Source organism: Canis aureus, chromosome 31 (assembly GCF_053574225.1).
Source record: "Canis aureus isolate CA01 chromosome 31, VMU_Caureus_v.1.0, whole genome shotgun sequence".
NCBI classification, from domain to species: domain Eukaryota; kingdom Metazoa; phylum Chordata; class Mammalia; order Carnivora; family Canidae; genus Canis; species Canis aureus.
Window position 1 is genome coordinate 30938784 of NC_135641.1, and position 25472 is coordinate 30964255.

The window sequence follows — 25472 nt, forward strand, 5'->3', positions numbered from 1 at the left end:
TCATAAAACATTTAGCTGCCAAAGCATTATCAATTCAGCCTACGGATAATGTATCAGCAATGGAATCCACAATTAGTGCAGCTGTCAGTCAAAGCCCCTCTGGGGAAAAGAGTGGGCCCAGAGCCCTGCCCCTCCCTTGCTATTCCAGCTTCCCCTCCATGCTGAGACCCTGGTGCCACCCAGCTTCTCCAAGCACCAGGGGGTCTGCTCTGAAAGCTTCACTCAGCCTTAGCTGCCATCACGTCAGAATTGGCAGCCCTCCCCTACTCCCAGGAGTACTGGAGTACCTCCTGCACCTCAACAGGGAATTATGGGAGAGGAAAAAGACTGCAATTAATGGTGAAATTTCAGACATGGGAAGGGGAATTGAGGAAAGAGCAATGGAGACATCCCAATCTCCCAAAGTCTCACCTGGTTTACCTTTGCATGTGATTGGTCCTGCTGATAATACTTCTCTGCACTTCTGGCTTTACTATTAGGCTCAAATTAAAGATCTTTAATCTGCCTTAGGTGGCCCTTACTTAACTCCAGGCCTTTGCCCCGCTCCTGCTTCCTTCATTCTGGCCACTCCAGCCCTCTCTCTGCCCTCCACACTCCACATTCTTGTTCTCAGAGACTCTGCAAACATGGCCCCAGCCTACTTGCACCCTCTTCCTACCTCCTACTTCTTGCCAATTCCCTTTATTCCTCCATCTCGATAGACTGTCATTCCTGGTCCTCCGTTCTATGGAAGGTCCCCCTCAGAGACTCAAGGACCCCTCAGAGACGCAGGTGTCCTGCTTAACTCTTATGACTCTTGAGATTTTGAAAGTTACTTATATGGTACTTGGTTGACATCTACCCACCCCGGCCCCCCAGGAACATAAACCACATTCACACATGGGTTTTCACTGCCTAACTCAAAGGTTGACACATCATATACACTTAATCTAAACCAATGGCATTAAGGAAGGGAACAAATGGTCTTTATTCGTCTCCATGACTTCAATTATAACTATCACCTTAAAGTAAAGTGGAACATCATTATCATTACTATCATTAATGGACCAAAGTCTTCAGTTATATGATCTCAATTGTACAAATTTGCTGGGGAACAAAAAAATGCTAGGTTTGTCTCCTCCCTTTGGAAAACAAACATTTTTAAAGATGATTTTGCCCAAGCACTGGAATCCAGTTAAAATTAGCCATTTAACCTTCAGGTTCAACTATCAGTTCTGATATTGGAACCAGCAGGAGACTCTTGCCAGGTAGTTCTCAGTAGTGACTGTTCTGAATTACCCTAAGTATCCAGTTTGTTGATCACCCAGCTCCTGCGCTTTCCTTTCTTCTCTCATCTTCTGTCTCTGGGTGACACTTGTTAAAACTCACCCCACAGGGGCAGCCTGGGTGATGACCATAGAACTCTCAGTTGCCTAAGTGCTCAAGCCCCTCACAACATACCCAGGCATGAAGGAACTCCATGAAAATGACTCTGGCACCCCCTAACCAGGTTTTCCCACTCTGGGCACTGAAATATGGACTGAGGGCTCTCTGTTGAGGTGGTTCAAACCTATAGACAGATAAACCTTAGCTTTAGTCCCTGCTCTGGCACTTACTGGTCATGTGCCCTGGTTATGTCACCCAGCCTTAGCTGACCCCTCTGAGTGACAGATGTTTATTTTAAAAACTATCTATCTCCAAGCAATGAGACTTAATTTGTTTAAAAGTTCTGTACCCTAGTTTCCTTAACTGCAAAATGAGGATAACAGTACTATCTATACCATGGAGTTAATCTGCAAAACTCTGCTTAAAAAAATGGGGTTGATTCTGGTGATGATGATGTTGTTACTAGTGATGGTTCTGGTGGTGGTTTCATAGCACTGTGATTAAGTATTACTTTGGAGTCAAACTTAAGTTCAAATCCCAGGTGTACAACCTTGAGGAAGTTACTCAATCTCTTTAAGTTTCCATTTCCTCTGTAAAATGGGATAATAAATCTGTAAAGTGGGATAATAATGAGATCCTCCCTTGTAGAGTGGTTGTGAAATTAGGGTTCAGCGCAGGTCCTGGCACATAGTAAGAGGTCAACAAATGGTAGCTATGGTCATTGTTGAAATCATTGCTATTACATCACACCTCAAGGGCATCTTTAACTTGAGACCTTGTAGAGATAGCAAAAGGATCTTTTGGAAATGTCTGAGCTAACAGTCTGTACTGATAATAGATAACTCACAAGACAAAGCCTAGGCGATGACCTATAAAAGAAACACAAGGATCTAATATTGATCTCTGGTTCCTCTTTGCTAAGCAGTGTCCTTAGCCAGGAGCAGTTGGGCTAACAGCCTCAGTGCTGGTCCTGGCCAGTCAGCGATTGGTGGGCCCATGCTGCCCTTGTGCCAAGCTGGCTGTTGACATCTGGAGCTGAGTCATTGCTTAAGCTCCTAGCCAGGGAATGTTCTGAGGGAGGCTGGGTTTTACTTGTTGACGGGAGAAGAAGGACGGCAAAAGAGCTACTTTGTCCAGACTGTTTGTTCCATAGCACGTAGGGCATCCTCTGCTCTCTGCCAGGATACACAGCACATGAGGTGGGCTTCAAAGCCCATCTGAGAGTGGAGGTAGGAAGGTGGCCTTGAGTCTGCCTGAAAATCAATCCCCCATTTAAGCCACAACAAGATACTTCCTGTGACTATCAAACATTTCCCAGCAACAAGCCCCTGGAACAGCTTAGGTGAGCTTATCCCTGCTCATCACTGCTTAGTTACTTAGTGTCTAATATGTAGAGCAGCAGCTTCCCATCTGGTCCTCCTGCAATGCTCTGATGGAGACGGGATCTTGAGTTTACAGGTAAAATGATGGAGGCCAGGAGACAGGCTTTGCTCAGGGGCAGCCAATGATTAAGCAGAGAACCCATGCCTCCGTCTGTTTTTCTAAGTGTTAGCCCATGTTTCTTTCCTCTTGGGGATGGCATGTCCCCTGCTGACCTCCACAAACAGCTTATCTCCCACTGCTGCCACCCCTGGCCACCTTCCTGTTCTTCAGACAAATTAGCCCTTTCCTGCCTCTGGGCCTTTGCACTCCCTGTGCTCCCTTGGCTTAGAAAGCACTCTGTCACATTGGAAGTAGATGTTCCTTCAGTATGCATGTCATTGCCTCTAAGAAGCCTTCCCTGGTTACTCTAAAGGAGCATTCACCAGTCACTCTGTATCTCATCATCCATCTCAATGCCTTCACATTCCTTACCTCAGTCATTTTATTTTTGATTCTTTCTTTAGGCAAGAGCCTCAGGAATTGTGTTTGCTACTGTCTCCCAGAACTTGGCACACAGTACCATCCTCAGACTCAGCAGCTAAGACCCTTGAACTGGTCCCAGAGGACCTGCCTTGGGCCCTTGAAGCTGTGCCCTCCCTGTGGGGTAAGGAGTTCACAGGGCCAAGCCCATCTGGAGCTACTGCCTCCCCTTCTAGACTACGCCCTGGGGAACTCCAGAGCTGGGAGTTTCCTGGCCACGTGGCCCTAAAGCACTTCTGGGGCTTGTGTGAGATTCATCTTTCCAAGGGCAAATCACACCACTGGTATGAGACCTTGAAGCCTGAGGAGTGGCTAAGAAGAAGCATATGCAACTGAGGCTCCTCAGACCCTGAGGCAAACAGGGCAGGATGATGGGGAGAAAAGAGGGATTTCCAGCTAAGGGCTGGGGATATGGAGATGGTGAGGAAGCTCTCTGTGCCACTGAGTTTTAATGCAGAACTCCAGGAAGCCCTAGAACTGTACATTTGAACCTGGTCTTCCTGGTCATTATAAGGGTCTATTATTGAATAGTGTATTATTTTGATTTATAACTTTGGGGGCTTCCAATTATTCTCTCACTCAGAGCCTGACAAATGTTAGGGATAGGCCTGTTAACATACAGCAGACAACATTAAGCATTGGCTAACTAAATATGTAAGTGAATGATCAAATGAATGAATAAAGTTTAGGACCCTACACCAAAGTTTCCATAGTGGCAGTTGGGTGAAGTTTCTAGAAAGAATGAAGCCGACCCTCTCATGGATATGCTTGCTCCTAAGGAGCTTGTGCCAGAGTGGGTCAAATCAGTCTGCCTTGGGGATTGCTGTAGGACAGAGTCAGCCTCACTAATGAGATCAAATTAGAACCGTAGCCAAAATAACCAGCCAATTTCTAAGGTGGTCCAGAAGGCAGCTTTGAGTTTTTCTGTGGATTTAATTCCCCCCACTATGCCTTCCTTCAACCACTGACTGCATGTGTGGCATACAGCCAGCTCCATCCTATTTTTCTAGAAACTATGAAGTTTGTGGATAACTCCCACTAAGATAAGAGATTAACAAAAGAAGAAAAAAGAGTTAATTCTATAAAATGCAATAACTGCTAAGTCAACTCCTTTTAAAACATTTTAGAGATTTTAAGGTCAAGAATTAATGGTCCGCTTACTTCAAAGGAATCAATTTATTTCTTCAGTGTTCATTTTCAGAATCAATCATTTTGCATCACCTAGAGAACTTAAGAAATTGAACTTGAGAGCACATTACCGTAAAACACTCATCGGTCTATGTATGACTTCCAGCTACTCCAAGTCTTTTTCACATAAATCCCAAAGATAGTTGATTTCTTGTTGCTTTGCTTTCAGTGTAATAGCTAGTAATAATGTAGTTCTGCAGCGGTGTTCTAAATAATGGGTAGCAAAGTGAAGGGCTTGCAGGGATCAATTCAAACCAATAAACATGCGGAGCAAACCTACACAGGCCAAGTATGTGCTAGGTTCTGAAAAGGGCTTCCAGTGTCATTGAGCAGCACCAGCAACCAATCCAGGAAATGCATATAGAAATATGTGTTTGCTTTGCCCTCCACTTAACTGAGTTAATCCCGCAAAATGGGATTAACTTGTTTGGGGTCCTGAATTACTTAAAGATTTATACTGAAAACTTAGAGGGCAATAATTAGACGTCAATGTATCTTTGGTCACATTTGTTAGATTTCTGCTGTATAAAAAACATCCAATCAATTTAACCTAAAGGCAACTGCTATTTTCACAATGCTGGAGGTGAATCCCTCCACCTCCCCAAGCTTCAGCATGAATGGGTGATCTGTAAGTCTGCCTCCAATACTAACAGTCTAGAAAATTCTGTATTAATCAACATCACTACAGGTTCAGACATATCAGCTGTTGGGCTTTGGAAGATGGAACCTCCAGATGAATGAGGGGCATTTACTTTGGACTTTTTGGCAGTTGCACACACCCAGTGAACATTGCTGAGAGCAGATTAGTAAGGGAGGCTGGCATAGAAAAGTCTTAATAATTCAAGCCCCTAAGCATCCTCTTTACTGAGAAGTGGCTCTGGATTAAACACACATTGAAATTACACACTCATACCAAATTAGATTTCAGGCTGAGTGTCATTACTGAAGTGGAGAAGAGACAGCTGCAGCCCAAGGTCACCTGCTCTCCTCAACCTTCAGTGCTAATTGGATCAAGGTTAAATTCTCCCAAACTGCCACATAGCTCACCCTGCATTTGTCTGGATATAATGAGAAACTTGGATGTGGTATAGGAGATACTGCTAGCTGGAGGGGTAGAGGGTGGGGTTGAGAACACCCAAACTGTTGACCAACTACATATTTGACCTTGAGAAAATTTTATTCTGTGATCACTAAGGTCCTGCCCACTTCTAACATTTTACAATCTATCACTCTTTTTTAATGAGAATCGTGTCAAAATTGATGCTTCGGACCTCCTTTCAAGTCCTCAGGTAAAAATGTAGCAGTGATTCCAGACATTGGCCACACATTGAAATCACCCGAGAAGCTTTAACAATTAATGATGTTAGTCCCACCCAGAGATTCGAATTTAACTGGTCTGAGAGTAGGCTGGCTTGCTTTCTTTCTTTCTTTCTTTCTTTCTTTCTTTCTTTCTTTCTTTCTTCTTTCTTTCTTTCTTTCTTTCTTCTTTCTTTCTTTCTTTCTTTCTTTCTTTCTTTCTTTCTTTCTTTCTTTCTTTCTTTCTTTCCTTCTTTCTTTCTTTCTTTTTCTTTTATTCATTCACTCATGAGAGACACAGAGATATAGGCAGAGGGAGAAGCAGGCCCCATGCAGGGAGCCCAATGTGGGGCTTGATCCCAGGACCCTGGGATCACGCCCTGAGCCGAAGGCAGATGCTCAACCACTGAGCCACCCAGGCATCCCGGCTGGGCTTTAATTTTAGAAACCCCCTAGGAATACTAAGGCACATCTAGACTGAGAACCCCTGGTTTGGGAGAAAACTTTTCTTTTCCTGCTCTACCATCTTAGTATCTGCCACACACTGTTAGCTACCCAAAAGTCACCCATAGATCAATTTTCCCTTGTCTTCTTCTCAAAAAAAGGCTAAAAAACTAAAATACTTTCCCTCCTGGGGGCATTTGATGGGATGAGCACTGGGTGTTATGCCATATGTTGGCAAATCGAACTCCAATAAAATAAATAAATACATACATACATACATAAATACATAAATACATAAATAAAATACTTTCCCTCCTAGACTCCCTTGCAGCTAAGAGGCCCACACAACATAGGTCTGACCAATGAGATATAAGTGGAATTCCCTGGGTGGAGATCCCAGGAAAGCTTTTAAAAGGAAATTTATATGGCTGGTATACCCTTTGGTATGGTGGGAGTTGAGCTTTGGGACAAGGAGAGGCACTTCCTCAACTGAAACAGGAGAGGAGGAAGGCTTATGTCAATAGATTTGTAAGTTTGGCTTCTATTTTCCTAATAAAATAGAAAATAAAGAGGTGCTTGTATGGCTCAGTCAGTTGAGTGTCCAACTCTTGATTTTGGCTCAGGTCATGATCTCAGGGTCATGGTAATTGAGCCCTAAGTCGGGTTCCATGCTGGACGTGGAGTCTTCCTGAGATTCTCTTCCTCTTCCTCTGCCCCTCACCCACTCATGCATGTGCATGGGCTCTCTCCCTCTCTCTCTGTCTCTCTCCCTCTCTTAAAAAAAAAAAAGAAAAAAAGAAAATGAAATCCTCAGCTGAAAATATCAGTAGCAATAAGGGTATAAAAGGTTGAGAAAAAGGAGCTAGTTTCTGATATCCAGTCAATCCACTCAGCCCATCAAACTGTCTTGTCTAATACCAACTCAGGCAGAGATGGGCATAGAGTTATTTTCTCACACTAGGTCAAAGTAAGTTCCTGCAATTCTTTTCTTTTTTTTTTTTAAGATTTTATTTATTTATTCATAAGAGACACACACACACAGAGAGGCAGAGACACAGGCAGAGGGAGAAGCAGGCTCCCTGCAGGGAGCCCGATGTGGGACTTGCTCCCAGGACTCCAGGATCACACTCTGAGCCAAAGGCAGGCACCAAGCCGCTGAGCCACCCAGGCATCCCTCTGCAATTATTTTCTATTCAACATCACTCTTCCTACCCTTTTCCTGGCGATGGCAAGGGCAGGAGAGGCAGAGGGTCTAATTTGGGCTATAGGTGGTAAAATTTGAGAAATTCAGTGAAGTTAAAATGAGGCCTCCTAGAATCTAGAACATGGTAACTACGAGAAGCAAAGATTTAATAAGTAGTTCTGAGGTCTCTAGACATTCTTTGGCAAAGCTTCCAATGCTTATAGAAATAAAACTTACAGTAGAAACAAAAAATCTTAACATCCCAAGACTTTAGTAATTTTACCTTAGTCAACCTCAAACCATTCTACACAATGACATTAATAGAGATGTCCTAAAATATGGGGGTAGGAATATAGGAAGTAAGGAAGAAACTATGGGACAGTTTTCCCTTGAGATCCCACAAAATCTCTAGGAATACCTTCTGGCACACTGTTAGGAATCCTTCACCAGGCAGGGAAGAAGAGCATCTCCATAAAGGGGGTAGGTAGGAATTGGTTCCGGCCCAGAACCAGGAATGGGGAGGGACCTGAACTCCCATCTGATCCCAGGGAAACATGATTCTTAGCTTCACTTGTACACAAAGAGAAGGGTATGAGGCCCACGACTTGTATGCAGAACTGAGGAAAATATATTGACCAATATTATTTAGGATTTAGGAGAGTCCCATGCCTAGTCCCTGCTAATTCAGCAGCCACTATAATTCCCATCCTTTGTCTCCTTTGTCTGTGCTTCTTCCAGGCAGAACTTCTACATCTTCTTCCTTTTGTTCAAAGAGATCCCAGGGGAAAACAATCTAGATAATTCTGAATCTCAACACAAGTTTCAAATATTTTTTAAAAGATTTTATTTAAGTTCGAGTTAATTAACATAGAGTGCATTATCAGTTTCAGGGGTAGAATTTAGTGATTCATCAGTTGCATATAACACTCTGTGCTCATTCCATCATGTGACCTCTTTAATGCCCATCACCCAATCACCCCATCCTCCCGCCCACCTCCCCTCCAGCAACCCTCAGTTTGTTTCCTATAGTTAAAGAGTATCTTATGGTTTGCCTCCCTCTCGGTTTTTATCTTATTTTCCCCCCCTTTCTTCCCCAATGTTTATCTCTTTTGTTTCTTAAATTCCACATATGAGTGAAATACTTTGGTACTTGTCTTTCTCTGACTGACTTATTTCACTTAGCATACTACACTCTAGTTCCATCCATGTCTTTGCAAATGGCAAGATTTCATCCTTTTTGGTGGCTGATTGATAGTCCACTATATATATGTATACCACATCTTCACCCATTCATCTGTCAATGGACATCTGGGCTCTTTTCGTATTTTGGCTATTGTGGACATTGCTGCTATAAACATTGAGGGGCATGTGTCCCTTTGAATCACTATGTTTGTGTCTTTTGGATAAATACCCAGGAGTGCAATTGCTGGGTCTTAGTGTAGTTCTATTTTTACCTTTTTGAGAACCTCTGTACTGTTTTCCAGAGTGGCTGCACCAGTTTGCATTCCCCCCAGTAGTATAAGAGGGTTCCCCTTTCTTTGTGTCTTTGCCAACATCTGTTTCCTGAGTTGTTCATTTTAGCCATTCTGGCTGGTGTGACATGATATCCCATTGTGGTTTTGATTTGTAGTTCCCTGATAAATTGCAAATATTTGACCATGTCTCTTCTCCTGTCAAAGTGACTAACACTCATGACACTAGAAATTTGGCGTTTCTGTGGAACTAGAGTCTAATGGTGTCTTTGTAAAGCACTGACTTTAACATTGTGGAATTTTACCCACTTAAAAGGACTGCTATTAGAAGCATTAAGATTAATGATTTGACATGATTTTAGAATGGGAAAGGAGTTAGATAATTTTGAAATCCATAGTCAGCCTTCTTCTATTAAAATATAAAATCACATGGCAGAGCATCTAGATGGTCTCAAAGCAGTGATTGGCCAGAGTCTATGCGATTCAGTGACTTTTAGAAGTACACATTTATTTTTAAAGGAAAAAAATTTTTAAAGAATGTTAAAGTGTAGGGGTGGCTATGCTGAGAAAATCTGCCTAGAGTGACCTGACATCATGGGAAACTTCCTAGTTTATTAGAGGAAATCCAGTGCTTCCACCCAGGGTGGTAGGAGATAATTCTAAGGAACTTACACATATTAAAAAAAAAAAAAAAAAGGTAAGAGAAGGCAAAAGTAGAGAGAAAACAACAAAGGATGTTGGGACCCCAAATCAGTATGCCCTTGGATCACAATTTTCTCTGCCACTGGGCATCTAACCACCCCTCTCTCATATCTATCAATTCACCCTTGACTCTCCAGTGATTTCTATTGGATTGTGGTTAGAATCCTAACAGACCTTGTATGATGGTCTTCAATCAGGATCACAGTGAAAGACAAGCCAAGAACCTCATTTGCTCTTACTCTGTTTGGAATACCTCCACATTAACTCAACTTTCCCTTAATGCCACTGACTTTGGACTTTTGGATAATGAATATAAGAAATTGGTTTTATTAATCAAGCATCCTAAATAGCTCCTTGTGATCATCACCAAGATCTGAAGTTATGCGTTGTCCCTTTTGTGAGCTCATTAATCTCCATTTTCCAGGGAACCACACAATCCCAAAGAACTACTCAGTGGAGGTCTGTCACACCTGTCCAATTGCAGTGCCACCAGGCTGCAGGCACACTTGCCTGAGTGGACCAGGAATGCATAGTAAGGGCAGGCAGCAGGGGGTTTGAGCTAATCAAAGTACAAGGCTTGTTTAGAATTTATTGACGTGATGTTAAATGTGTTGCAGCTTTTCCTGGTATGATGGCTGTTTATTTATTGATTTTTCAAAAGAGCTTTCAATATTGTGGTTTGCTTATCATGGAGGTTTGAGCTGTTGAAAGTTGACCTCAAAATTGATATAATTAACTGGTTTTCATTTGCTCTGTTTAATTGATGTTGAATTGCAGACAAAAAAGTGTGTGTGGGGTGAGGTGTCATTTTCTAGTTAGTTTGATGTTGTTTTTGGCTTTTAGAGTCTTCTGGTTACTCAACAATAACTTTCGAAATGTTAGCTCCACTCTTATTAGCTTTATGATGATTACTTTGCCATTATGCCCAATCAACAGCCGTGCAGAAACTCATTTTAATCATATTTTTCCTGCTTAGAAATTAGCAGATGAAGGCTAATTACTACCAAAGAGCTCCACAGTTCTGATTGGCTGCCTCCTGTCTAACATTGTTGAAAATAAAAAATGAAAACAAACCTAAAGAAAATATAAAACTTTTATTTTTACTTCATAAATAATGTATGAACTCTTAGCTTTTTTTTTTTTTTCCATCTAGAGGCTGACAATAAGTTTCTCATTTCTCTATCCTGAAACCAACCATTTTTACCAGACTATGGTTATTTCATTAGCTAGATTAATTAAATTTAAGCAGCCACAGAGTTGTGAAGGATGGCAACATTTCTTAATTCCCTCTCCAGAATTTAAGAAACGAACTTTTTCTTTCTCCACGTTTTATAGAAGCCTCAGAACTTTGAACAAGACCAAGAATGGCTCAGAGAGACCATTTAATCCAGGGCTTGCTTATGGACCTGGGAGTGGATGTGCCCCAGAGGGCTTCCAAAGATTCCCAAGGGGACCACGGCTCCAAAGAAGTTTAAGACTTACAGAACAAACCCAGCTCTTTCATTTTACAAAACTAGAAACCTAAAGAGTCCCAGAGTCAGTGGTGGCAGAGGTAGAACTGAGAAGCAAGGTTCTCAGGCTTCCTAAAGCTCCTGTGTCTCAGAAAAGCCACCTTCTCTAATTTTTAAAAAATATTTTATTTATTTATTCATAAGAGACAGAGAGAGAGAGGCAGAGACACAGGCAGAGGGTGCAGGGAGCCTGATGTGGGACTCGATCCAGGTCTCCAGGATCACGCCCGGGGCCAAAGGCAGGCGCTCAACCACTGAGCCACCCGGGGACTGCCCCTCTCCCAGTACCACTAATTTTGAGTACAGGGAGGAATCTATGAGCCATGGCTTATAAAAATTCCAGTTCTAAAATGAAAGAGCAAGTTTACATCGAGGACCAACCATGCAATTAAGTACTGGTCTTTAGATTCAAATGCTTTTGTGACCTCAAAGAACATCAGACTATTAACAATATCTGACTATTAACAATGGCTTGGAAACTGTTGAAAATATAATCTACATAACTGCATATAATTTCATTAGGTTTCAGAAATTATTGATATTTGATTATGAAATAATCCTACAACATTGGAACAAACACGGTAAGAATGGTGAAAACTTCATGGTCTTAAAAAAAGAATATCTTTTTTTTAAAGATTTTATTTTTAAGTAATTTCTACACCCAGTGTGGGGCTCAAATTTACAACCCCAAGATCAAGAGTTACATGTTCCACAAGCTGAGCAAGCCAGGTGTCCCCATGGTTTAGGATATCCTACAGTCTGAACATCAAAACAAATAAAAAACCTGCAGAACTGATATACTCCAAAACAATGGTTCTCAAACTTTGTGTTAGAATAACCTGGAGGGTTTGATAAAACACAGATTGCTGACCCCTACCCTGGAGGTTCTCATTCAGTAGATCTGATATAGGGACAAGAATTTGCAAATGAGAATTTGCATTTGAAACTCTAACATGTTTCCAAATGAGCCTGATGCTGCTCATCCAGGGATCATACTTTAAGAGCCACATGTCTAAAGCTAATGATTATCAACCACTACTGGCTTTATAGCACCATCTTCACACTTACATAAACCATCAACACTTGAGTTAAATGCCTCCTGAAATGCCCATCGCTTAGCAATCACCTGTCCATGTGCCTTACCTTCCATTATACATACATCTGCCCCTTCCTCTTGTTGCCTCCCTGTCTCCCGCCCCCACACACTGTATTCCTTCAGGGCAGGGTCAAGGACAAGGGCAAAATAGACTGAGTTCTTTTTTTGGGTCTCCCACAAAGTTCAGCATAGTGTCTATAATATAAAGCTCGTTGCCTTGATTTGCAATGGAACTAAATTTAAGATACGAGAGATGGTCTAAATGACTTTAAAAATCCATTCTAGCTCTAAGGTTTTATTATTCAAAGGTTACCTCTTCAACTTGGTATCTGTTTTTATCTCGATGGCAGGCACGAGCTAGCTGTTCACTAATTCCATTTTCCCCTGTTAATCTAGTGTAAGGACTCTCTCTCCCGGAGTAAGATATAGCCATGTGACTGATTTCTAGTCAATGGAAAGTGCATCACTTCCTGGCCTGACCCACAGTCCTGACCTACAAGAACCACCCACACAGGATCCTCCATGCTCTTCCCCCTCCACTAGCTCTAGGCAACTTAGCAGATAAAATGATGACGAAGGACCCTAAGATGAATGCAGCCTGGGTTCTCAAATCACTGCTTGAAAAAGAACTGCTCCAATCAGAAGCTGTTTTGAACTTTTTGAGGGCTAGAAGTAAATATCTATTGTACAAGTCCACTGAGATTTCAGAGTGTCTGTCCATCCTAGCATTAGATAATTTCACAGCCACAGTTCTTTTTTCACAGGTGCCTAGACCATGGAAATGGCATCAGTGGGGTCTTCTTGTTTCTGACTCTCTCCCTTTCTCTCTTCATTCATAAGCATCCATCTCATTGTGTCTTAATGTAAATGGATTCATTATCATAATAAGAAACTCATCAAAGCCTTTAAGCCTGCCACCAACTGACAACCCTTACCCTGTATTCCATGTAGTTAACATCCTATGGCTAAGGAGACATGCTAACCATCTAAGTTAAGCACTTCTTTGAACACAGAACTGTTCATTAGGCATCCCCAATATGCCTACACAGTCCTGGACTTCTTCGGGAGAGGAGTCACAGAGAGGTCAGTGACCTGATGCCTGCAATCCTGCTGCATGAGTTTTATTTGTCTACCCTGGCATTTAGGGCCTCAAATTCTTTGGGGCCCTCATTCTGGCTGAGAACAAGGTTGGGAAGTTTACTTCCTGCTTATTTATGCAAAAGAGTCTGGGAACTTTGCAGAGAATAAGTGGTCCCAACCCTGAAGATCCTAGCTAAGATCCCTTGCAGACCCTTGTAAGGAAAAGGAACTAATTTTTTTGCAAGTGTCCTATGTCCAGGTGTTGTACTGGACATTTTATGTGCATTTTTAAAAATTTTTATTTATTTATGATAGTCACACACAGAGAGAGAGAGGCAGAGACATAGGCAGAGGGAGAAGCAGGCTCCATGCACCAGGAGCCCAACATGGGATTTGATCCCTGGTCTCCAGGATCGCGCCCTGGGCCAAAGGCAGGCGCTAAACCGCTGCGCCACCCAGGCATCCCCTTTATGTGCATTTTTAAATTAACACAATACAACTCTTATAGTAGGGGATAATGAGACACAGAAAAGTGAGTCGTCTACCCATGTCACATAATAGTGCCTTGCCTGAGTTCTTCTAACTCCAAAGCTGGTGTTTTTTTCTAGCATAGCATGTAGCCTCTCTAAAATCTGCCCAGGAATATGCCACACTGGGGACACTCCAAACTCCTTATAATAGACACTTTTTTTTTTTCCTGCAGATCCCAGTGTGATTTAGAATGTGCCCAACTACTAAACTACATATCCCAGATGCCTTGCAACTAGGGGGTGGATACACAATTCATCCTAGCCAATATGATATAAATAAAATTGTTTAGGTAGGGCTTCTAGGAAAGCTCCTTAAGGCAGTAGCAGAAAACTAGAATATATTTTTTCTTTATTTGCATATGTTTTTTATATTTTATTGATCTCTCTTATTTTCTGCCTGAAACTCAGATGTCATCACATCTAGAGGTGGAGTTGATATATGGTAAGTCAACAAGATGACATCACAGAACTGCATACCGGCTCTGTGCTGCCTCCCTCTGGATTTCTTTTACATGGGAAAAAAATTAAAACACATACTTGTTTAAGCCACCATTTCTTCAGGTTTTCTGTTGCCTGCAGTCAGACAAGATTTTGATTGCTTCCCCCTTTGAACCAACCTACCATAGAAGTGGTAGGAGATCTCCTGGCTCTTCTTGCTAAAATCCGTACCAGGTCTTCTGGTTCCTCTTATTTCCCAAACCACATCCTCCAGAGTTTCTCTGGAGTGTCCCTAATGATGGGATCGTGGAGTATGCGGGCTGAGATCCCAGCACTGCATACGCACCAGCCAAAGGGGGATTGTCGCCTGTGGTTTGTACTGTGAATGGAACTTCACCCACACACTACAACTGGATCCTCCTACCCCAGGCTGAGCATGCGGCCAATTATGTATTCAAAAGGATACAGAACAGCACTGACATGCACGTGCCTAAATGACTAAATCATGGCATAGGTAATGGTCTTTCAGCTTTTTTCCAGCTTATTTCAAACAACTGTCAAGATTCTACGGCTACATAGGAAGATTCTGCAGCTACATAGGAAGTTTCCTAAACTGGTTCTAGTCACACAAGAGCCCTTGCAATAGTGACAGTAGTGAGGTATTGTGCATGGTATGGCTTCAACAGCAACCATTGCACAGGAAACAGACACGGACAGCATGAGAAGACTGTTCATGAGACACATTTGAAACGCCCCCAGGGATTCACAGAAATAACTGGGGAGAGACACTTGCTGTGATTACTATGGCTGTGTAGAAAGCCACCCAAAAACTTAAGAGACTTAGGACAACAAAAAGAATTCAGTTCCAGAAATTCAAATGGGGCACAGAAGGCTGGCTTGGCTCTGTTCCTCAGTGGCCATGGCCTCAGCTGGCAGACTCAAAGGCAGGAAGCTGGAATCATTGGAAGACTCATTCATTTACATGTCTGGTGGTTGATGCTGGCTACTGGCTGGGGGCCTAGGTTGAGCTGTCAGCTGGGGCATCCACATGAGGGCTCACCATGTGGCCTGAGTTTTCTCATGAAATGGTTCTAAGGGCAAGTGTCCCAAGGGAGAGCACCATGCTACCTTTCACAACCTAGCCTTGGAAGCCATCCTGAAGTCACGTCTGCTGCATTCTATTGGTTCAAAGGGAGGGATCTCCAGCTCTTGAAGGAGGCATGTTAATGTCACATTGTAAGAGCATATGAGATGGGATACACACATATACATATCAGTACAGTTATCTTTGGAAAATACAATCTGCCACAATGTTGAAGGAATTTGGATGCCCCACTTTTACACTGGGGGGGGGGAGTTGGAAAAGACAGGCAAGAGGCACAGATATATGGTTATTGCCTAAGACCAAGGGAGACGTGAATTACCGATTCAATTTTATAGTCATACGTATTGTCAGGCCCTTGCTTTCTTAGTCAGCTCAGGCTGTTATAACAAAGTACCAAAGACTTTGACTTATAAACAATAAAAATCTATTCATCACAGTTCTAGAAGCTGGAAAATCCAAGATCAGGGTGCCAGCACAGTCAGGTTTTGAGGAGGGCTTTCTTTGGAGTTGCCGACTGCCAACTTCTCATTTTATCCTCATGTGATGGAAGGAGTAAGAGAGCTCTCTGGGGTCCCTTTTATGAAAGCAGTTATCCCACCTATGAGAGCTCCACCCTTATGACCTAATAACCTCCTGAAGGGCTTATCTCCTAATCTTTTCACATTTGGGGTTGGGATTTCAAAACATTAATTTTGGGGTGACACAAACATTTAATCCATTTCATGTGCATTTGCTTCATTCTTTAGACTGTAAGATCTGTTGTACACACTTTTTATTTTTATGGCCCACAGTTCTCAGTGTCTTCCTGTCCCAACTCCTCCTTCAAGCTCCAGCTCACATTTCCCTTCTACAGTAGAGTTGTCCCCCACTCCCCTGGGAAATGGGGGACAACTTCTCTTTGCCTTCCTCACCAGGCTCACAAAATTCAAGATATCATTTTTATAACACTTAAATGCTTATATTACTCCCAATCAACAGTATAACATCAAACATCGATGGGGCATTACCCGACTTTTCCATTCTCTGGTGTTCTTTTAAGCATCTAATATTTAAGTGTAAATTTCCAATTATATCTAGGAGTATATATTGACTTACTGTAACTACAAACCCAAGACATGCTCGGAAGAGCTTGCCAAAATGTTACTTTTAAGAGCCTATTAAGGAGCTTTAATATTTTATTTTGGATTATGCAGATAAAGTTTATAAACAAGGTTGTTAAAAAATAATGGGGATGAGAAAGGCTTTCTATCTCTTTCTTTATATCTGGGTAGAGGGAATAAAATACAAATCTAACTCTCCACCCCACTGGGCAAGAACTAGGGCAATTCCTGTTCTCTCCAAATTGAGATGGAGGAGGTCTTCTAATCCCACGTCACATCTCAACAATGACCAGCATCTGGGGCACCTGAGTGGCTCAGTCGGTTGAGCATCTGCCTTTGGCTCAGGTCATGATCCCAGGGTCCTCAGATTGGATTGGGTTCCGCATCAGGCTCCCTGCACCACAGGGAGCCTGCCCCTCCCTGTGCTTCCCTCTCTCTCTGTCTCTCATGAATAAATAAAATCTTTAAAACAAAACAAAACAATTTTAGTATATGTGCTGCCGAAGCGAGCACAAAACAAAACAAAACAATACAAAAAAATGACCAGCATCTAACAAGAGCTTATTGTGTACCAGCCACTTTAAGTATATCATCTCACTGAATTTTGACAATGATCCTGAAAAGATACCATTATCCCAATTTCACAGAGCTAATAGATGGCACCACTTGGATATGAACTCACATCTGCCTGATTCTAAAGCTCTGTACTGTAGACTACCCTGCATACCCTCTCTATTGATGCTAGGGCAGGTCATATGCTAGAGCCTTGTTAGGTGGGGTCAGCAGGGAGTTCACCAGGTAGGCAGGGATCTCCCAAGCTCTACTAGAAATATCAAGATCAGAGTTCAAATCTTAGCTTTTCTTTTTTCTACAACCTTGAACAAATCACTCTTGAGTTCATCTTCTTCTACATCCTCTAAAATTACTTACTGAACATTTACTATGCATCAAACACTTTGAATTATCTCCTTTAATCCTCACATAAGCTTATAAATTAGATTTCAGTATTACTCCCACTTATAGGGAAGGAAACTGAGGTTTGGGATGGTTAGGTGATCTGCCCAAGACTGTAGAACTAATGGTAGAGCCAGATAAGCCCAGGTCCATCTGATTCCATGGCTTGAACTCCTAACCACCCAGCATAATTATCCCTGTTAACACTTTACTCACCCATCTTGTTGTAACAAGTATGATATATATGTGTAAGCATTTTGTAAATGTTAAGTATGAAACAAGTGTTAGCTGATACAATTCCTATTATGATAGGAAAACTGTGCTGGAAGAGAAAATAAATGTTCAAATAAACAGAAGAATCTGAAATTCTGAAGCCAGTACCCTCTGGAACCAAACAAAGACCAGCAGCCAGAATGCTGTATTATTAGACAGTTCCACTTAGCAGTATCCATTTGTTCAGCTTCAAGAAAGAGTAAATCACTGTATGTGTCTTTCCAAACTACTTTAATTATAGATTAGCCTCATCAATCTTAATAAAATTGTGCCTCATGTTTGAGGTTTATATATGGAAAAGTGCTCAAAAGCAATTACTTTTATTTCCCACGTCTGTCATTTTAAAAATTCTTATATTCACAGCTTTATCCCCTTAACTTTATTCTTAGACTCATTTTTAATCTGCCTCTGTCTAAAACTAAATCATGGCCCCATGGTATCGAACAGCTTAAATGTCACATCAGTAACATGGTCATTGATTTTATATTTCTGTCCAGACTAGTAGACTTCAAGCAGAAAGCAGTGAGGACTGAGCACTAAAAATGTGCATTTCTTTCCAAATAGTCCAACTTTATTATTAAAATAGGATGAAGTTTTAAAATTAAGAAATCTTCCAGATTTGTGATTCTAAGGAATGCTCTTAATTGATGGTGGACAGCCCTTTCAGATTTGTGTGTGGACTTAATGAAAAAGTGGTACTTGCTTTGTTGCTGTGGCAAAACCCAGTCTATGGGAAAATTAGCCTATATTAAAGAACCCCATTTCTTAAAATATTAACTAGAGTTTCAGGTAAGAAAAAAAGTGGCTGTAGAGGAGTGTGGAGGATGTTCCTTGGTCACATAAATTAGAAAAATGCTACCTTGGGGCACCTGGATGGCTCAATCGATTAAGCATCTGCCTTCAGGTCAGGTCATGATCTCTGGGTCCTGGGAGCAAACTCCACATTAGACTCCCTGCTCGGTGGGGAGCCTGCTTTTCCCTCTCCCTCTGACCCTCTTCCCCACTGTGCTCGCTCTGTCTCAAATAACTAAATAAAATCTTTTTAAGAATGCTACCTTATATTGTTCCCTCTTAGAGAATCACAATGTACCTTTACAAATTAAAGGCTCTGAAAAATCCTGAGGTAGTGAAGCTCACAGAACTTTCTGTAACTGGTCATTTCCCAAACTTACTTGACCATGTTATTTTTCCAAATAACAATAGCATCACATAGAACTCTTTCTCTGTGAGACTTTGGTAAAGACTATTATGATTGGTTCTGAGTTTAAAAATGTCTGAGGCATGTAACCAAACCACTTGAACTTCCCAAGACATATTGTAGCTAAGAGAATAATTTTTTACAATGAGATTATATTCTAAAGGAATTCGGTGGTGCCTGCCGAGTAACATTGGAAAGCTCACAACATGCTCTAAAAACCCTACAAATTTAGCATTACTTATTTACATCGCAAATTTATTCCAGAAAGATTTGCTATAATTTATTATATAAATAGAAATAGCAAAATATGAATAAGACTCAGGCAAAAAATAAAATGAATTAGAAAATCAAGCCTATATTGAAGAAGATACATTAATACAGAGGGAGAAAAGGAGGGACCAGCACACATGTCGCTAAACTTTAAATTTAGTTCTGAGCTCCCCAGCAACCACAGCAAAAGGGGATTTACGATTTGCATAATTATCATGATGAAAAAGAATAAAGTTTTGACAGGTCCAGTCCATAAGGAGAACAAGGCGTTTTTGGAATGATTTCCAAAAGTAATCATTCGAAGGGAGAATTTCATAGGAGACATAATACCTCCAGCCATTTTCCAAATGCAGTAACAAATTTATGTGGCTAATTCTTATAGCATTGCCAATGATAAAGCTCAGGGCCAAATATTAAATTCTACAAAGTTAATGGGCTCCATTTGTCTTTGGCTGATTCAGGAAGACAAGTTACAAATCTAATAAAATCATGATAGCCCTAAGACAAATTAGCTTTGTACTTCACCATTTTCAGAATCAAACTAATAGGCAAGAAAAGATAATGCACTCTTTTTGGTTAAATAATAATAGCTGGCACTTATATAGACCTCACTATATGCCAAGCACTGTTCTAAGCACTTTATATGTATCCATTCATCTAATCTTCATAGCTACTCCATAAGGTAGCTATTATATCCTTTAATTTACAGATGAGGATAAACAGACTCAGAGATTTGGTGCTCAAGGTCACAGAGCAGTACTAACTAACACTGTCTAGCAATTGAGGCCAACTTTTCTAAGTAGATGGGTGGGATAAATGTGATTAGTCTTAGGCAACAGAGGGGGAAATCTATAGAATCAGAGGAATCATGTCATTTGTTATCGCTGCATCCCTTGAGCTATAGAAGGTGGTTCAGGGCCACTGTATTAGTCAAGGTCCAACCAGGAAAAGAAATCATTCTGAGTATTTAAAACAGAGGGAATTAAATTAAATACAAGAAATTGGGGCAGCCCCAGTGGCCCAGTGGTTTAGAGCCACCTTCAGCCTGGGGTGTGATCCTGGAGTCCTGGGATGGAGGCCCACATCAGGCCTCCTGCATGAAGCCTGCTTCTCCCTCTGCCTGTGTCTCTGCCTCTCTCTCTCTCTCTCTCTGTGTGTGTGTGTGTGTCTCATGAGTGAATAAATAAAATCTTTAAAAATAAATAAATACATGCATGCATACATACATACATACATACAAGAAATTGGTTAAGCAGAAAGAGCTAAGAAACCCCCAGAAGAGTGTGAAGCAGCCCAAAGATTAATAACAATGGCCGGGAAGAAGTGGTTTTACAGGAGCCTGGGGGCTGGGGGACAGCAAACCTGTCCAGGGGAGCTATAGAAGAGCTCCAGGGCTCCCACCCCGGCTCCCACCTCCATTCCAATCTTCCACTGGCTGAACCCTGTCAGAATCCTGATACCCTCAAGGGATCAGCCCTTCTATAACAGGTTAGACCTTGGAAGGTCGAGCAGTGATCTAAAGCAAAAACGTTCTTGAGCACCTACACAATTTTAAATGATAGAAATGTAGCTATCACAGATTTCAGTCTCCACCCTCAAAGGTAAATTGCAGGACAGATTGGTCAATCTGAAACACAATTGAGAATCAGAAAATAAAGTTTCTGTGTTGTTCAAACGTCATTAAAACCATGTTATTGCACACTGAAACCGTAAGAATGCAATTCCTCCATCCATTCCTTCAGGGGATAATGGTGAGGAAGTAAGGCTGGCTGTTAAGCTTGAATTTATATTATTTCATAATTATATAATGTTACAGCATTTCAATAAACTTAAAATCTGGGAAAAAAATAAAGCAAAAACGTCCCAGACTGGCCCAGGTGCTAACAGTATAAATGTGAAATTCTATCTTCCAGTAGCTGGAGCATATGGACCTCAGGAGGGAAACTGCCAGTAAATAATGGCTTATTTTGCAAGGTAAAATACTTTATTCTGCAGGTAGCAAAACCATGGAATAGTTACTTAGGAGAGGGGTACATGTTGAAAATACAAGCAGATTCATAAACTTAGGTAAATTAATTCCATAAAAATGCATTCAGCATCTATTGTGTACAAGTTGCCAAGGCAGAGTTTCCTGCATGGCATGGCCAACAGCCTTCTGGAGTTCTGGAAGTTCTTCATGGATGCCCTCCCAACATTAATCAGTTCATGCTGTCTCAAGTGAGACCAATACATGTATGGAGATGCTTGTCTCACAGAGTGTTGAATGGAGTGGGTCCTGTGTGACTTGGGTGCAGCAGGATAAACTTTGCTGAATGACCTAACAGTAAATCGGGACTATAGAAAGATGGTGCGCTGTCAGGAACATTTGAGAACTTTGCCTCATGAATTTCTAATAGAGCACAGGCAGGCAGGGAGGAATTGCATTCAAACAACAGTGTGGCAATGGACAGGGAAGTAATGTGGGTGCAGGGAAACCCTTCAGGTGAACCTCCCAAAGTTGTCAAAAGGATGCCAGTATGCAGAAAAAAACGGAAACCCACTGTTCTACAGAAGCACAGATCAAAGCCTAGTGCCGTGAACTGATTTCTAGAAACCTGACAATTAAGATAGCTACACAGCCTCCTGAAGTAGAGGTAGAAAATGAGAATTACCACGAATGGGAGATGGTATTAAGGGGAGTCCTAGAAGAAAGAGACAACTTGTAAATGAGGCAGGTGGCTTTGGGGGTGAGTAGTATAATATATGAAGAGTAGGTGACATTGAAGCTACATCTTACATGGTTTTGACCTGTGGAGATGGGAAAAGAGAATTCCTGGTGGAGGGCACAACCAAAGGGAAGGGATAACATCTCAAGCAGGGAGTCGAAGAGCTATGTCAGGTAGTCATTTACTGAAGCAAAGGGTGCAGGGAAGGGAAGGAGTAGAAAATAAAAATGAAAAGGAAGATTAAGATCATATTCAAAAGGCCCTTATAAAATTCATTTTTGGATAAATCTACAACGGAAATTGTTAACCCCAAATTTGGATATTTGGTCTATTTTCAGTCTCTCATCCATGTCAATTAACATTAGAAGCAGGAAGCCCTGTCCTGGGACTAATGGCTGGCTCAGAGTCATGCTACTCGACCCGATGCCCTGTAACTCTACAATCATGGGCAGGGTGCCAAGCAAGAACAAGCACTCCACACTCAATCCAGGTGTACAGAGAATATTCAGAAGAAAGAATTAACAACCAATTTTTCCTTGTAATGAAAGGGAGGTGAAGGGTATATTACTAGTTACAAGTTAAAATAATGGAGTGTAAAAATGTTTCACCTTATTCATTTCATGCTATATGATTTTTCTGCCAATGGAGCATTTGACTGGTATATCAGCCTACTGACAAATATATTCTAACTTCAACAATCTGACCATTTAAAAAAAGAATGAGTGAGAATGAATTCATTCAGCTGGTATAACTGGAATTCTAATTTCAGATCTTCTTGGTTTCACTAAATATATCTCATCATATTTATGGTTTAGTTTTTATATCTCCAGCAAAAAAAGAGAAAGTTTGCCATGAGAAATTAACTGATAAACTGTTATAAAGCAAAATTTAAATCTAGAAGGCAAGTCACTCATAAATAATATTGTTTCAGGACCCAATATATCCTTATTTTCCCAAGCATATAACTTAGCATACTGATGAGCATTGGATGGCTTAGTTCATGTATAAAGAATGGAACATAATGAAGGAAGGGAATTTATCTACTGTTTACAGAAATGAGTACAAAAATAGCTGGCCTGTCATTTTATTATCTAAATCATTATTAACGTGTTACGGAAAATGGCCACAAAAGTGACAGAAATTATTTCCTCAGAGGAATCTTGTATTCCTGGTCTAGAACACAGTCCAGCTCGACTCTCATTTTTCTTGTAAGTTGGCTGGTCTCTCAATGTATCAGAAATTGTCAGCGAGAAGACAAGTGCCTCCCCCACAAGGGCCCCTTAAGCCAGGCCCAAGTAGTGAGGGAGTAAGATGCTTACTCACACTTTTGAAGAAGCCTTAGATCCCATTTTCAGCACTGCCACCCTTTTGCTCTGGGATTCAGGTGCTTTTTAAACTGTCTTCACCTGGAAAAAGGGTAATAATAACTTCAGCCCTTCTCACAGGAACGTAGTGAGGAGAAAACAAAACGATGCATGCAGAAGTGCTCTGAAAAGCTGAAAGAGCAAATACAAATGTAGGTATTATTTTCATAAGGTCCTGAATGTACTCAACCTTTTGTTTCTAATTTCAGGTCAGGAAGAAAGATTTCTATTTCCTCTTGCTCCTAATTTGAACAAAAGATAAAAACATCTCACTTTGACTTTTCTCCTACTTCAAGCATTTGGCTTGAAGAAGCTTTTGTCAGCAAGCTGCCAACTGATAGAGTTGAAAGGAAATCCAAACTCCACTCCTAGCCAGGGGTGTGGAGATGGAGAGAACAGGAAACATCCCTGGAACTTGGAACTTTCCTGGTCTCCAAGAAGAAACTGAACAGGACTGGAGAGGTAACTATAAATCACAAAACCTGTTACAGACCCTGCAGAGAACCAGATTTGGTTTAAAAATTGAACAACAGCAGAAGATGGCTTGACTCTAAAGCTAATCTAGGAGAGAATCTCAACTGTTGAAGCAGAAATGGCATAGGCTTTGCCCCAAGCATAAGAGATGAGGAGTGAAGGGTCTTCCCACCTTGGGAATTTATCCCCATGCACTTTCCTCCACCTGGAACACCCCTTTCCTCTTCACCTTGTCTTTCCTTAAGGAACTACTTCTTAGAGAAGCCTCTCCTGTTGAAACCCCCATCATACCCCATTCCAGGTCATATCTGGTATAAAAAAGTGTGAACAAGCTAAACTTCTTTATAATTGCTTATCATCGTTGGAATTAGTAATTCATCTGTGTAGCAGATTAGTGTCTGTTCTCCCTTCCTCAGTAAGCTCCCTGAGGACAGGGAAGAGTTTGATTTGTATAGAATCCCCAGAACAGAATTATAGTGTCCCCTAGCTCAAAGTGAGTCGTTAAATATTTATTAAATAAGTGATGAAAGAAATACAATCTGAAAAGCACTTCAAAGCAGATTGTTTGAGATGGCAAATTACTTCTATTGAGGCACATTTATGTAAATACGAGGCACATTTATGTAAATACATGCTATTTACAATAAAACACTTACTTTACTGTTGCTTAGAGAGAACATATTGCAAATGGAGGGAAACCATAAAATGAGAAGGTTAATGAATTATTTTTAATGAAAAGTTAATAGTAAGGAAATATGCTGCACACCCTGAATAAAGAGTTCTTACAGACTGGATGGTTTGCAAGGTCCCAACTGCCCAGGTTTAGATGTTCTGAAGGAGGGATGTGAAAAATGGGCAGAACTATTGCTTCCCAGTCTTGAAGGCACAGCTCACCGTTAGTGGACATCAGAGAAAAATTCCCTTCTGGACCAGGCATCATGTGAAAGAACAAAAAGTCGCATGATGGGGCCATCCAGTCTTTCTCAAGCTACAAGGATGCTCCCAGAAGCAAAAGTGAAACAGTAGCTGGTTTTGTTGCATTTTATTTACTTTCTTCTGTTCTAAAACTGTTGAAAAGTGTGGCTAATTTGGCATTCATTCATATGTATGTAAATGAGGAAGATAAAATTCTCAAAAAATATTATTCAAGCTTTATGGCAAGTTAAAGCAATTAATAGTTGTTTTTTTTTTAAGATTTTATTTATTTGAGAGAGAGGGAGAGAGAGCATGCATGAGGTGGGGGGAGAGGCAGAGAGAGGGAGGGAGAAGCAGGTTCCCCAGTAAGGAGGGAGGGAGCACAATCCCAGGATCCCAGGATCATGACCCCTGCCATAGGCAGATGCTTAACGCAGACGCCTTGTAATTAGTATATTCTTAAGTTCTATCAAGCTCTACTCCCAGGTGCCCTGCAATCAATATTCTTAATTTCTATCAAGCTATACTCCAAGAGACCATGTTTTTTTTTTTTTTTTGTATAAAAGTCAGTCCCCATCCCCCTTCCACCTGTTTTTATCTCTTGCACACACTTTTAGTGCCAATGTTCAACAAAATAAGATTTATTTTTTAATTTTTACATTGTGATCTTCCTTTATCTTTCAGTTATTCTATGGAACATGTAATCATTTTCTATCTTCCTCGCTAAGTTGAATTTATGACTTTCTGTGAGCTAAGTCTACCCCATTCGTCTGTGTGTTAAGCAAATATAAATAATAAGGATGCTGAGTAATAAAGCTCAGATCTTTTTCTGGAGCTTTTAAAGCTGTAGTGTTTCTTTCCTTCGAAAGGTTGTACACTATAAATTACATTACAAGTAAAAATGAAT

The 25472-nt window shown here is 41.1% G+C and overlaps 1 long non-coding RNA gene across 2 annotated transcripts in view; it reads right to left on the reverse strand.

Moving 5' to 3' along the window:
- Nucleotides 1-25472, reverse strand: part of LOC144302622 (uncharacterized) — a 106715-nt gene that overhangs the window by 79160 nt on the left and 2083 nt on the right. The window contains exon 2 of one of the 2 annotated variants that reach the window (XR_013369568.1): nucleotides 23136-23218. This is a non-coding gene — a long non-coding RNA (uncharacterized LOC144302622). Of the gene's footprint in view, nucleotides 1-23131; nucleotides 23219-25472 lie in introns of both variants that reach the window. The other variant, XR_013369567.1, reaches the window with a different exon arrangement.